Below are 16,380 nucleotides of genomic sequence, written 5' to 3' on the forward strand. Positions count from 1 at the left end.
GTCAACAAAATCAAGTTATAGACTCAAGTTGTAGCCTCTGTTTCTCTTTTCAATCTACTAACATTCGGGGTTGACAGATGAGTCCATGACAATATCTTACAAGACAGAAGCTCACAGCCTTGTTGAAAAAAGAGACAAAAGTTGAAATCTTATTAAAACATATTTATATCTGCTTAATCCAGACAAAAGATTTTGGAAAAAAAACTTTTGTCTGTACATTTTCCCAGTCATACCTGCTGACAGACAATGGTAGAGGGTAGAATTAATGCAAAGTAATGTAAATGACCAGCCTTTAACATCCCCAGGTTGATTGCCAGGTTTGTTGAGAATTCTTTTGGAGCGTTGAGAGCTGCTTTCACAGAAATCTGGTTTCCTGACATTCAAATGGGCATGTTTTCGTCATTTCTCTTTTTTTCTTTTGCTTTTTTTATTTAATGTCACTAGAATCTATAGATTCTGGTTATTTAGAATCTATAGAACTTGCTTATTGCTTTGCTTCGGTTAGTCACATTCATGTAAGCCAAAATGTTCTGATATGTTCTCATTTGCACACAGGATTTATTTGTCTCCAATGAATCATATTTAAATTTGTGGTAAGCTACCACAAATGTTTAATTTGTGAAAAAGCTTAATTTGCTGTAGACCTTAGATAACTTTTAGCAAATAAGACATCTTATGGCTTATCTTCTCCAAAAGATAGATTAAAGGCTAAATTTCAAGGAAACAAGTGTCCTATCAATACATTCTCTGACAGCTGTACTTTTTTACTAAAAAGTTGACCTGAGAGGTTATTTAGTGGAAAAGGCATATTTTTAACATTTTTATTTGTTAAAAATGTTAAAATAATTTTTCTTCAGCTCCACATTTGTGTCACATATAATTGCTAAAAAAAGTTCAAAGAGTTTTAATGCTGATTAAAGTTGAAGATGAAATCTTGCCCGATGTTATGATGCTCATTTAAATGCCATATTTAACTTTTGAGTAAAATATCCTTAATTTTCTTTAATAACTTTGTAGTTTGAAGGATTTGTTGGACTTTTGGGGTTTGAAGTGAGAAGAAAGATTATGATGGTGTTTACAACTTTCGACTGAATGAGAAGCAAATAATACAAGATTAAATCGTTTTCCATGCTATCAAGGAAATCAAACCTTCTCACTGAAGACCATTAAAGTCTAAAATCTTTACTGTGCTTTCATAACTAGGAATTACTTAAAATTGATTTTATCATTGATTTTAAAAATGGCAGACTTCTTTCACCACTGTGCTTGATTCTTTCTTACCTTGGTGTTTTATTGTTCACAAGAAATATTTTATTGTATTATTTCCAATACAATACAATATTTATTACTATGTCATCAATAGGTTAGAATGGCCGTAAAATGAACTTTTACTGACAGAGAAAACCACAGAAGGTGGAGCAATAAGTTGAGTGGGTGTCATCCAGTCTTACTGGTACTGTATGGTTTGCATCATCATATATAACTGGCTGCCGTGGCAAAGACACATCTGAGCTGCTCGATCCTGACTTGGCTCTTGGTTGGTTGGAGCCACAGGAAGTCATCACACTTAGATAATGTGTTACTGATTACTGGATACAGCCTGAGCAGTCTCAGTTTTCTCTCCGTTTTGTTCTTACTATTGTCTTACTGTTGTACTTTGCTCTAAAAGAACAGACCTCTACAGATGAATTTAGACAAATATACATATTTCTATCAACAGGGCACTAATTACAGCTTTCATAATATCAGAAAAATTGCCTCAGGTTTGGTCTTTCCGTGTCTATGCCGTATCCATTCTGAATTCCATCTACAGACCCACTTTTCGGATATCCGACTGTAACTTCTTCAAGAAAATCTGAAACTATTACAGTTATATGAAATCAAAGTAGGTTTTGTAAATTACTTGCCATAGAAGGGGGAAAAAAGCTTCAAATCATAATAATGCATGATAAATCAGAAAAGTCCTATAATCCTCATCAGTTTCATTGAGTCTGTCCCCAGAATTCATTCTCTGAAAAATGATGTAGAGTTAGAATCTGTTTCTTTAAAACTTATTCTAGAGTTTTACCAGTTGAAGGAATCTCTGCTTATTACATTAGACATAACTGCCTCAGCATCACCTGGTGGTTGAAATGAAAAACTGCACTTTCCCAACCACAACTCCCGTTCACACACAGAGACCCTGACAAACTTACAAGTCGTCCAACCTGCTGCCTTACCGGTAATATTACAGATTTAACCTATAGAATAATACTAGGATTGCAGAAACAACAGCCTACAGATTTTCACAATTAAAAGCATTTAATAATGGTGAGAATATGCTGTCGATTTGGGGTGAAGCAGGGAGAGAAAGGTGACTGATAGTGGAGCTAAGCAGCAAGCAGAAGGAGTGGCTCACAAAAAGAAGGCGGGTCGAACAAAAGGCTCATTTGTTTCTGCAAGAAACAAGAAGAAGATATGAAGGACGAATTTCACTATGACTGATGCTGCCTTCATGTGTTACAAAAAAAGTGTCATTTTATATGTTAACATACACAAACAATACTAAACAGTATCCATTCCATATAGTTGAATATATAAACTTATCTGCTTATGTTACAGTAAAGTATTCACGCCACTTATTTTTCCTCAAAAGTCACTATTATTTTGGGGACATACACAAACTATATAATATAGAAAAAGGTGTTCTGGGTATACTAAATAAAACTTTTTGTTGTTTATGTAAAATGATGTATGTGGAAGAAAATCATTAATCCATCCATTATCTACGGGGCAGGGGGCATGGTGTCCATCTCCAGCGGTTAATACCTGAGGGGTAGAGTACACCCTGGACACGCTGCCAGTCCACCACAGGCTGAAAGCAATCTGGCACAGCATATAACCCTCCCTACAGCATCACTGTAAAACGAGCTGGTGGCAGCATCATGCCATTAGATTGTTTTTGTTTCTATAGTAGGGCCAGGGAAGCTGGTCAGAGTTGTTAGGAAGATGTAAGAAGGCAATGATGGAAGAAAACCTGATAAAGGCTGGAACATGCCTGAGATTTAAATCTGTAGTATGTAACTTCTATAAAAATAAAAAAAACACTGTTTCATGGTCTTGTTGAAACTGTCACTATGTTGTCACGGTATAGTGCAAACTATATATTTAGCTTTTAAATGAAATGTTTAGTTAAGAAACTAAATATTTAGCTTTCAATCTAAATATTTGGTTTAAAATGATTTATTTTGCTAACTCAATATTTTTTTCCAAACTAAATATTTAGTTCCAAAGTATTAAATGAGGCGTCTTGCTGAGGATGAGGAGGTGGTGACCTTATGAGCTTTAACACAGTGGTGGACTTGAGTTTGACGGATTGACTGTGTGTGTCCAGCAGCGACAGCAGAGCGAACACAGCGTTGCTGCTCATCTACTGATGAAAATAAGGAGGCGTAAATTCATTACCCTGGTTTTGTTCACCTTCGCTGGCTCTCTTTTTTACAGGCATAATTTAAGGTTTTATTGATTGTTTTTAAGTGTTTAAACTCAATGGGTCCTTCTTACTTAAATGAGTTCTTGGAGACCCACAGCCCACCCAGAACCCTCCGGTCAACTGACCAGCTTTTACTGGCAGTCTCTATAGGCTAAAAAGTAGAGGGGACAGAGCGTTCTCTGTGGAGCAGCCTCCCTCTCTGTTAAGCTGTTTAAGTCAGTCGGTCAGTTAAAGTCCAGACTGAAAGCTCATCTATTCTCCCTGGCCTTTAACACCAGTTAAAGAGAAATGGTAAAGGTAAAATTAAGCATTGTTTTGATTTTTATTTATACTATTAGTTTTTGGTATCATTGCAGATTTTATAATTGTCTTTTTATTTTTACTAAACTTAATTTTATTTTCTATTTCATCATTTATCTACCTGTGATGTTTGTTGTGAAGCGCTTTGGTCAGCTGTGTCTGTTGTAAATGTGCTACATAAATAAACTTTGACTTGAGTATAATAATAGAAAGGTTCTGTATTATATTAAATATTTAATAATATTAAATATATTAAATACCTCTGCTTTCCATTTTTGCATCAAAATTTACTTCTCCACCCAGTTGAATAGATGCACTTATCTCCCTTAATCTGCAGGAAGAACTGGTCATTGAATTCAAAGTTGTTTTTTCTTAAATTAATGTTGTATGTTCCTTGTCTGGCCTTTTAATATTGGGATATTTAATACATGTATTTTTATAGAATTAACATCCTAATTGACATCTACATTACCACAGAGTGTATCTGTATCTGTGGTAAATAATAATGACTCCCTGGGAGAAGTTATCTGTTGAATTGTATTGTATCATACATCACATGTAGCTTTAACACAACTACAATCTATAATAGATCATGGATTTAAATAACAATATCTGTTGCATAATACATGTTTCCTCTACAATTAGATGCCATGTTCCTCTCTGGAGGATGTCATGTGACTCACTCCAATTCTCTTCTCCCTTATTGGGCAGAAAATAGAACCTCTTTGATCTGGGCTCTGATGAGCCTTTCAAGTAAGTCCTTTGTTTGGTATTAATTTATTTTTATGTGAATTATCATTGAGTTTGTGTGCCATGGAACAGTATTTTTATATAAAGGTTTTTTTGTTTGTTTGTTTTTTTATAATAAGTGGTGCTCAATATTTTTTTTATTTCTAGGGGTACACCAACTGCAATTTTCTGGCCAATCACAGATTACCGATCTTTAAAAAGCCTGACCTGTGGAAGAGGTAGGTCAGGTGCTTCCACTCTGGCTCCAGGGAAGCTGTCCACCTGAACGAGAGTTGCTTCTGTTTGCTGACCTCTAGTCTGTGGCTTAATGGGACCAGCCTGATCTTCAGTGTCCTCTGCAGCTTCGTTATCTAATTTAGATCAGCTGTGTTTTGTTTTACTTTAGTTCAGTTCATCTTAGAGTTTCTAGTTGTATTTCCTTCTTCTAGTTGCTCTAGTTTAATCATTTCTTGTGTATAATTCTTTCGTGTTAGTTTTATTTTCTGGTACCTTGTGCCCTTTCCCTTGCCCCCTGTGCCTCTCTCTCACTTTCTCCCTCTCCTCAGTCTGCCTCTTAGTATCTCTACTCACACATGCAATCAATTAGCTCATCATAGGTCTTTTATTCAGCATTCAACCTCCCCAGTATTTAAGTGTCTCATTTTCAGTCACTCCCTGTCGAATCTTTTCGTCTACTCCTCGTTGCTCCCAGTGTTCTCTTTGTGACCCCTTGCTGGTTTCCTTTTTATGTAGTTTTGTTCTGGCTCCCTGTTCCCCCATGTATTCTTGTATATTTTTGTTCTCATATTTTCATTAAATTAGTTTTTACCATCCACTTTACGCCTTTGTCATCTGCATCTGGGTCCACATATAACTACACATCAATATCTGTGGTGCAGGTCGTTTGCTGCACAGTGTGGTGTCTCACACGGAGGCCCAGTCCCAATACTCACACTTCCATTCTCGTTCCGACCAAATATGAATATGCATTCATGTTGAAGGGTTTAAGTTTGTAGTGTGTCCCAATTCTCCACACAGCCTTTGCCCCGCTCCTTTTGGGTCTTATTTTGGCACTTCTGCTAAGCCTGTATCTAGGTGGACTTTGGCGAAGTATATTACCCACAATTCATTGCTGCATGTGATGTTTTGAGTTAAAAGGTGGAATATCTCAATGGGTGTTTTTTTTTTATCTATTAAAAATTCAAAGAAAATAGCATGACAAGACAAATATTCGTAATAAAAACATCTGATATGGTAAACTGAGCAGGAAAAAGCATAGTCACAAAAACAGATAAGATAGTCTGATAAGCATTTGGAAAAACATTAAATATATATTTAGCTCTGGAATAAATATTCCTGTTTCCACACATCTTTTTGTGTTATTACAATCATATGAATATATTTTAAGGTAATTGGAAAATGAGTTTCTTAATCCGTTTACATTCCAATCATTTTTCATTTTAAGAAGTCTTATGTCAACATTTACCTCAGGAAATATTCATAATCAGATCAGCTATGAAATTAAACAGCATCAAATACAAATCCAAAAAAAGTGCTTTAACAGTCAGTAAACTCTGATTTGCCCATGAGACAACTTTGAGTCATGACTCTATTTTGAAATATGCCAACTCTACTGTCCAGTTCAACAGCTATGAAGTATTCATGTCTCTGGTCTGTGACAGTCTTTAAAGCTGTACATGAGTAGAGACATGAAAAAGAAACATTATTTCCAGAAATTTACACTTAAATAGGCTATGGATGAACTTACAATGTAACCTCGTCTCATAAACAACACATATGATGTTTGTTTCTTTTTGTGTGAACAGTGTTATATTAAAATTACATATGTATAAGAATTTTAATTGTTTTTCTGATTAAATATTTTTTATTAATAATTGTATGGCTGGCCTGCACAGTGGCATAGTTGGTAGAGCTGTTACCTTGCAGCAAGAAGGTTCTGGGTTCGATTCCCGGCCCCGGTCTTTCTGCATGGAGTCTCCATGTTCTCCCTGTGCATGGTGGGTTTTCTCCAGGTACTCCAGTTTCCTCCCACAGTCCAAAAACATGACTGTCAGGTTAATTGGTCTCTCCAAATTGCCCCTAGGTGTGTGTGTGTGTGTGCATGGTTGTGTGTCCTGTGTGTCTCTGTGTTGTCCTGCGACAGACTGGTGACCTGTCCAGGGTGACCCCGCCTCTCGCCCGGAACCTTGGCTGGAGAGGCACCAGCACCGTCTGACCCCACTGAGGGACAAGGGTGTAAAGAAAATGGATGGATTGATGGATTGTATGGGTTTTAAATACTTTATTTTGGCTGGGCTTGCTTGAGCAGGCGTGAGCAAAGGACCATCCATTGTTCCAGGATGGTCCTTTGCTCCCAGCTAGTGGCCCAATATAGAAATTACACTGACAGGTAAAAGAACAGAATCTCATTCCCCGGTTGACTTAAATCTGTTTTTGCAGTTATTTATAAAGTGTCTCACAACCACAAAAAGAATCACAACAGATTTAACAGAACTTCACTAGTTCCTCAAATTTTTACCACTTCAGCTGTTTTTGCCTCAGTATGAGAGAACTCTGATACTGAGGCATTCTACTTATAGGCTTATTTACATACTGAATGGTGATTGGATGTTTACTTGAGGGCTGGGGGCACAAGATCACCATCCAGCTGCCTCCCAATGAGATGTGTACTAGACAGAGCTGCAGAAAAATGTTTGACCATTTTTGGCTGATTTGATCCCTGAATATAGTCGGCCTCACCAGTTAGATTCTACTCAATCCTTCTTGAAGGACTTCTATTTGGACTTCTATAAGATCTATTTTTCAGCTCACCTCTGTTCTGTGTGGATTCCAGGTTTCCCTCTGGCCACCAAACAATCTCCCAATCAATGCCATCGTTATGCTTGTGAATACCCAGATAGCACAGAATGATTGAAACAACATTGAATCAACATTGAACGTTGACATTGAAACACTGAAAGTGGTCGGTGACTTGAATGTTGAATCAACATTAGGGTTTCAACCATAACTGACATATCGATGTTGATTCAACCATCATTTGATTTGCATAAATTTACATGCATATTTGTGTTGATATTGCATTGAATCAGTTAGGAATCAACAATGATTCAACCTTCATCTGAATGTGGTTCTGCACACATATTTATTTTACATTGAATCATTGCTGATTCAACACTCATATGACTGTGGATCTGCATGCATATTTGTGTTGATTCTACAATGAATCAGTCAGGAATCAACATCGATTCAACCTTCATCTCAATGTGGATCTGCATGCAGATTTGGGTTGATTTCATATTGAATGAAAGCAAAGGATTTATGTACATTTATATTTATTGATGGGTCTACATAACATGCCACTAAAAGTTTCTTCACTGGTGTTAAACACTATATTATTGGCAGATCATGGGTAAACTGTGTACAAAAGTTTAAAAATGACAACATAGGTTTGATATAGCATTTTATTTAAGAAAAGAGGGACAGATCTTTAAACATATTTGACTCCTTTTTGACTGTCAGAATAACAGTCTATTGTCCACAGAAGAACAGAGTCCATGAGGTTAAGCTTTGTACTGTATGAACCAGGGAAACAGTACAAGTTGTGGTAACCCCAGTTTCATTCATATAGTTTCGCATGTGCACTCAGTTAATTTAATTTTTATCTTATTTGTTCATAAACATTTATCTTAATGTTTACGTATACAACTACATTTACCTATGAAGCTGCAGTCTAGTGTAGGATTTATGATGCTGCACTCATGTTAAAATGAGGGAATCAATATTTAAAATAAAGGCTGTTTATCAGAAAACCTAAAGATAAAACTCAGGGAGGATCAGGGTTTATTTAACACACCAGAGACATAAATAGAGCAAAAGGTGATTTATACTGTAGTTGGAAAAATTATTTATAATTTTTTTAATATATAATTAAAGTTTTTATTTTGTTTTATGAACATGTAACAAAAACAACAAACAAAAACAAAACCAGTGAGGTATATAAACATTGGTGATTGTAAGGCCGCATTCACATCCATCACACATTGTCCTGGTTCCACCCAATTAAATAGACTGGACACCTAATTAAGTCCAGCTTAACTTGACCAGTCCTGGTCTTGCCCGGGTTCAGTTCAGAATTTGGTACCCCTAAATTTAATATGTTTATGTGCAAATGTGAATGCAACCTAGATGTTATTCCAAGTTATCACTGTTGCAATGTAGTAGAAACATAGGCACTAAAACTGTCCCATTCTTCTGTTACAGCCTCAGAGTAGTTATTCAGTCATCCAAGCATTTTCAGTCATTCTCTCTCTCCATGTCTGTGGCATCTTCCATAGAGTCAAAATGAGACGGGCACAGGTAACAAATCCAGTGTTCAGTACTCTGACAGCTGCTTTATGAACACCTGGGGCCACACCTCTGTCCCCCAACAGGCACAATCTTGGTGAAATAGGTAGTTTACTTTTTAACCATCCCTCCATGTATTTTATAACACTATTCCATAGTGGAGAGATCAGCAGACATTCCCATGAAGCATGCAGCAATGTACCTCTTGCTCTTTGGCATTTCCAGCAAAAGTCATCTTTGCTAAAACCCATCTTATGCAGTCTTAATGGTGTAAGATAAAACCTGTTCAAAATTTTTTATTGAGTAAATTTCCCTTTGGCCTCTCTTATATAACGCCTGCTTTTAGAAACAATAGAGTCCCATGTTTCATCTTCAAAAGTGCAGCCCAAATCTCTTTCCCATACTATTTTAAGACTTTTACTTGTATTGTTTTTAACCCATGGACACATGTTGTACCATTTTGATGCTTTACTAAGTAAAGGTGGAAGTTGTAAAAAAAACTCTATCAAATTTTTCTCCAAGTGAAATTTTGTTTTGTCCTTCAAACAGTCTCTAATTTGTAAGTATTTCCAAAAATGGCTTTGTCCCTCTAACTTAAACTTTTCTTTCAGATCATTATATGACATAAATGTGTCTTATACAAATAAATCATCAATTATCCGTACACCTTCCTTTAACCAATGTGACCAATAAATTGACTGCTTGCCGATATTGATCTTAGGATTATGCCACAGGGACGCATACCTCTGGACATATGGAGAGAGCGCAAGTTTTTTGTGGACCGTTTGCCACAACATTTTTGAGAATTTTAATATGGGGTATTTTATTCTGTTTATTATCTATCTTTTGAGTCAATACCTCGATAGGGGTGAACGGAGAGGAAAGTTCCCGCTCTATTGAAACCCAGTCTAAACCTGATTTAGTTTCTGGCCAGTGTTTGCACATCTTGGACATTTCAAATGAAATGCTATGTTAGTTAAGGCAAGCCCCCCTTCTTTTTGGGTTGACATAGTTTGCCAATATTGATTCTAGGTTTACCACCGTCCCACAGAAAATGTTTAATCATATTATTATATTTTAGAAGAATTTGAGCTGGGATACAGATTGGTATCATTCCAGTATAATAATTTATCAAAGGAGCTATAACAATCTTTATTGTGTTTATCTTACCCCATAATGTTAAATGTAACTTGCTCCAGTTGTCCAAGTTAGATTTAATTCTAGTAAGCAGTTTTTCTATATTTTCAACCATGATTTCATTAATATCTGGATTAAGTGTTATTCCTAGATATTTCATGCCTTTTTGTAACCACTTGAAATTGAAAGTGGATAATAAGTTTGCAGAGCAGGCTGTTGATACAGGCACTGCCTCTGATTTATGCCAATAACCTGATAAATTAGGAAAGTCATCTATCACCTCTAACAATGTTTTAACGGAATTAGCAGGTTCCTGACATAATACCAAAATATCATCGGCATAATAATTTGTGTTCCCTCCCCCCTCCGTTCATCCCAATGATTCTAGCATCTTCCCTGATTTTAATGGCCAATGGCTCCAGGAGAATGGTGAACAGAAGTGGACTAAGGTTGCAGCCCTGACGCGTGGATCTGGAGATACGGAAATAATTGGACAATATTCCATTGGTAAAAACAGCGGCCTTTGGGCCCGAATACAAAGTGCTAACCTACCTACAAAAATTTTCACCCAGTCCAAACTTCGACAGAGCAGTGAACAAAAAACTCCACTCCACCCCATCGAAGGCCTTTTGAGCATCAAGTGATATTACCACTACAGGGTTTTTGTTGTCCTTATTTCCCCATAAAAGATGCAGAAGTCTTTGCATATTATCAGCTGAAGAACGACGCTTAATAAAGCCTACCTGGTCTTTGTGAATAATCTGTGGTAACACAGTCTCTAATCTCGTGGCTACAATTTTTGACAGTATTTTGCAATCAACATTGATCAAACTTATGGGACGATAATTGACTGGATCTGTAAGATCTTTATCCCCCTTTGGTATGAGAGTAATTATAGCCTGATTGAAACTTTCAGGAAGTGAACCACATTCAAACGCTTCTCGATAAACATCAGTTAAAATTGGTGCAAGTATATCTACAAATTTATGATAGTATTCGACTGTAATGCCATCTACGCCAGGTGATTTCATTTTCTTCATTCCAGCAATTGCTTTTTTAACTTCGGCCTCATTTATGGGTGCTTCCAGTCTATCTTTCTCATCCTGGGTAATTTTGGGTATCTTTATTTTGTCTAAAAAGGATTCCAATTCTTCTGTAGTTGCTACATTTTCTGATGTATAAAGATCTTTGTAAAATCTTTGGAAAATTGTATTAATATGAGAGGATGATATCAATTTGTCATTTTCTTTAATTGCTGTGATCATGTTCTGATTCTCTAACCGCTTCAGTTGTCTGGCCAAGAGCCATCCCGTTTTTTCCACCATTTTCATAGAAATTAGTTTTGAGCCTAAACAATGCATATTCTGCTTTGTTATTATAAATTTCATTTTGCATATTCTATTAAATTCGTTTTCATCGTAGTTTTCTGCCAGTTGTTTTTCCAATTCACTTATCTGTTTTACCAGTGTTTTGACTTTTTCTTTCCCCTCTTTTACTTTCTTAGAGCTGTATCCCAAGCATTTACCCCTAACAAAGGCGTGGTCTGTTAGGGCAATTACACCTATTTCACACTCCGCTACTAAGTCAACACTGGTACTAGAAATAAGAAAATAATTGATGCGGGAGTAACTTTTGTGGGCATGCGAATAAAACGTATATTCCCGCTCCACAGGGTGTATTAGTCTCCAGATGTCCACCAGCCCAATCTCTTCTTTATAAAGGGCTGTCGCGGATTTACCTCCACTACTAAAACTGGCACTCATTACACTTTTATCAATAAAGATATCTGAGACTTCGTTCATATCTCCTCCCAGTTAATGTGGCCTTTAAGATTGCTTATTATGTTTAGGATGGAATGAAAAAAAAGTGGCTCTTCCTTGTTCAGGGTATATATATTGCAGAGGACAACTTTCACATCATTTAAAAGTGCTTGTATGCATAGCATACGTCCCTCTGTATCTTTAAACTCTTGTAATAACACAAAATTAAGATTTTTGTTTATAAGAATCATAACCCCTCTGCTTTTCCTGGACACAGAATTGTGAAACACTTTACCAACCCAACCTCTTTTGAATTTTAAAGCTTCTATTTCACTTTCAAAGTGTGTTTCTTGTATGAACGCTATATCCGTATCATGAGATTTCAAATAGTTAAGAACCTTTTTTCTTTTGACTGGTGTACCACAACCATTAATGTTCCATGTTACAATATTTATACTTAATTTACCCATTATTCTCCAGCAAAAACAATATCAGACCTGAGTCTTGGATTCCACTACTTAGCATACATGAGCAAGTTGGTGCAAACACAACATAGATTCTTACCTCACTGTTTTCAAAACAATGGAACAATAAATCAAAGTAGAAAATGGACAAATAAAACACTGCTCTAAAAAAGAACAACGCAGTGAAGCCTTCCTGAATAAAAAGTCAAGTCTTATCTGGTCCATGTAGGTTCTGGAGACGACCTCTCTGCTCCTCCCGTCGTCTGGATCCTGACCACGCCGCAGTGTCCGTCCATGCCCCGTCAGATGTCGTGTTTCCTCCGCTCTCCTACTCGTTGATATCAGCAGATGCTGCCTCGCCATCTCCCGCGATCTGTCTTCCCGTTGTGGTTCCGCCGTCTTCTGCGCTCTCAATGTGCTTTCGTACAAAACTTTCTGCCTCCTTTGCATCCGTAAAGCTGAGCCATTTTCCTCTCCATGTAAACCTGAGTATGGCCGGGTGCGCCAGCGTGTGCTTCACCTGCTGCTGCCATAACCTTTCATCACTGTGGAAAACATTTTGCGCCGCACTGAGCGCCCCATGGTCATGTCCTCAAACAGTGATAGACGACAGCCATCCCATCGTATCCCCTTCTTCTTAGCAGCAGCCAGGACTTTCTCTCGGGCAGTATATTTGAGAAATCTCACCAGTATGATGCGCGGAGGCTGATTGGGATCCGGGCGAGGACCTGAGCTTCTGTGGCAGCGCTCAATCTCATTGTCACCTCCATTCAACTCTAGACCACCACAAAGTATTTTCTGCACATAGTTAGCTAGTGGCATTCCAGCCTCTTTCCCCTCTTTCAGTCCAACCAGTCTAATGCTATTACGACGGGCTCTATTTTCCTGGTCATCAACTCTCTCATAGAGTTGTTCAACTGCTTTGGTTAGCTTCATGTTGTTTCTTGTTAAGTTAGCTATAGTGTCCTCCACATCAGAAATGCGTCTCTCAGCTTCAGTTAGCCTTGTTTTCATTGCACTCACGGAGTTCTTGAGTTCTGTTGTGTCCGATTTAATCAGAGTCACATCACTTGCAACTCCATTTAACGTCGCTCCCACCATGGCAATCTCTGCAAACAGACCATTTATGTCCGTTACTTGGCTGTCTTCTTGGCTAGCAATGTTAGCTGAGTTAACTCCTCTGGTAGCAACAGTGGGCAGGCGTGTCTGCACACATCGTTTTCTTTCACTTACCGTCGTCATATTTCGGTCAAATTGCTCAAATATAGTGAGCGTGCACACAAGCTTCAAGTAGGGTGTTGGTAGGAGAAGTTTCAAAGTTATTTGTTTAAAATAATGTTGACGGGGTTAGCTCTTCTACAGCACAGCCATTCCCTTGCACCTCACCACTTGACTCGCCCAATTATTTATAATTTATACAGAATAAACTTTCATCAAATAGCTGGTTTAATCTTCAATCAGCTACAAATATTTCCAAATAAGTTTATTAAATTCATTACAAAGTGTCCATATGCTGATAAAGATCCCACACCAGTAATAATAGTCCAGTTCAGTTTAACCAGTTACCAACCCAAGAATAAACAGACTGAATCAGTCATTAGCAGGTTTAGTTCAGTGTTTCACCTGCCTTACATGTTTTAAGTGTTTCCTTCCTGCCTCACCTGGATTGAATCTGTGGATGATTAACAACCTTCTGCACTTCTTGATGGCTGCAGACGGTCATGCAATCATCTAACTCAGTTGTTCTGGAACAGAGGCACATTTAAGCACATCATACTAAAAAATGAAAAACAAGTGATTACTATCGCAACAATTTAAGGCCCACCTGGAGCAGCCAGCCTTACACTTCCTTGTCCACCACATGCTCTCCCAGACCAAATAATAGGCCCCGCCCTATTTTAAAAACTCAAATCTCACAAAATCTTGCAGGATTTCACACTTAGGCCTGGAGCGGTGGCAGGATGAAAATAATGCAAAATGAGACATGACCTCAATTATTAAAAATATCTGTTTTGCCCCAAAATAACCAGGATTACTATGGGCACAAAACAATGCCCTTATTTTTCATTAAACACATCTAAGATCAAAGTAATATTGAAAAACTTACCATAAAACATGGAGGAATTCAAAGGTGCTAAACTCATGAATTAAGAGACGATACACAAAACTCCATTCTCTCCGGCTCACTGACAACCAGGAAGACATTTAATGCACATCTGCGGAATCACATATTACATTTTCATCATCTCATTTTCATCGTCTCATTTTCATCGTCTCAGTATCCAAAATGTCTTGTCTTTTGCTTCTGGCTTCGAGCATTTATACCGTTTTCAGTCTGCTATTGTGTATTGGAAACCGTCTGACCAATGGCGTTCTGAATCTTGCTTCTGGCTCTGTTTTACATTGAGTGTGTGTTGGAAGTTCCGAGAATTCTGGGCCGACCTCGTGGTAGTTAAATCTGCTCCTTCAGAGGACCATTAGTCAAATTGTTAGTTCTTATCTGTCCAAACAGAGACTCTGGCCGAGTCCCTTGCATGCCAGGAATTTCTCGTACAACACCTTATTTGGTGTTGAACCAGCACAACATAATACATTCCTTTTCAGTAAAACATATCTTAATGTGAATTAACATAACTTTTAACTATTAACATAATTATATTCCTCAACAAAAACTGCTCAGAGGAGAATTCAATTCAGAAGCTGGTTGCAAACAAACCAGCAGCAAAGTGGCTGTTTGGTTGGGACAAACCACTAGTGTAAAAAGGGAGAGTCAGACTGTACAACTCCTAGTAGAGACTTTTGTGTCAACACATTATGTACAGTCAGTAATAATATTTACAGACAAGTAAGAAAATGTACATAAAGAAATCACAACCCACTGTTCTCAACATGTAGTGCGTAATTTGAAACATGATTAACCCCCACTTAGTAATAAAATGTTCTGACCCAGAGCTCAAGGATGGGGGAGGGAAGAAGGGATGAGAGGGGGTAAAGAGGGGAAGGCTGGGAGGAGCAAGTGGGTGTGGGGAGTTTTGGGAGGGAGTAAGGGGAGATGAGAAGGTGATGAGGGGTGCAACAAACTGCACAGATTGCACACAATCTGTGTGCAATCTGTGCACACTCTGCACGGGCTTGCCTTAGGCAAACCCGTGCTGTTTTATAACTGTTTTATAGTTGATCCACCGTCAGTTGTTGACCTCAACCAAAAATCAACCATTAATCAGACCTCGGCATTTCAGTCATCAGATTTCAACCACAAAACAACATTGATTCAATGACACAGTTTCAACGGTTTGATTGGATGGTTGTTTGATACATCGTCATTTGTTGACTTCAACCAAAAATCTACGATTCTAACTATTTTTCAGCGTTAATTTAAAATCATGTGCTATCTGGGTAAACTTTTTAGAAGTTACTGTTGTTTTGAGATTGCAGGTTGGTCAGAAAGACTACCTAAAACTATAACAAAGACTTAATTAATACAATTTAATTTGTAGCATACTCTTCCCTCCATGCTCCACCCCTTCAAATATTGGATTGAACTGAATGCTTTATTAATGGTAACCATGGTGACACTAGTTAAATTCTGTCTGTTTCATGCTTTAAGGTGCCACTTTTTTCACAAATAATTTTATTAGAATGTTTCTGTTATACAGACTCAAAAACATAACAAATAGACAAAAAATACCTTCCTCGTCCAAAAAAAACCCCACTCTGTCAGCAATAACTAAAATTGAGTTTACATGTCACTGTGTGGCTGCACAGTGGCGCAGTTGGTAGAGCTGTTGCCTTGCAGGAATAAGGTTCTGGCTTTGATTCCCGGTCTTTCTGCATGGAGTCTCCATGTTCTCACTGTGCATGGTGGGTTTTCTCCAGGTACTCCGGTTTCCTCCCACAGTCCAAAAACATGACTGTCAGGTTAATTGGTCTCTCCAAATTGCCCCTAGGTGTGAGTGTGTGTGTGCATGGTTGTTTGTCCTGTGTGTCTCCATGATGCTCTGCGACAGACTGGCAACCTGTCCAGGGTCACCCCCACCTCTCGCCCGGAACGTGAGCTGGAGAGGCACCAGCAACCCTCCTGACCCACTAAGGGACAAGGGTGTAAAGAAAACGGATGGATGGCTGTCACTGTGTTTAACAAGATGTAGGAAGC

Source organism: Poecilia reticulata, chromosome 8 (assembly GCF_904066995.2).
Source record: "Poecilia reticulata chromosome 8, P_reticulata-male-v2, whole genome shotgun sequence".
Lineage (NCBI taxonomy): Eukaryota > Metazoa > Chordata > Actinopteri > Cyprinodontiformes > Poeciliidae > Poecilia > Poecilia reticulata.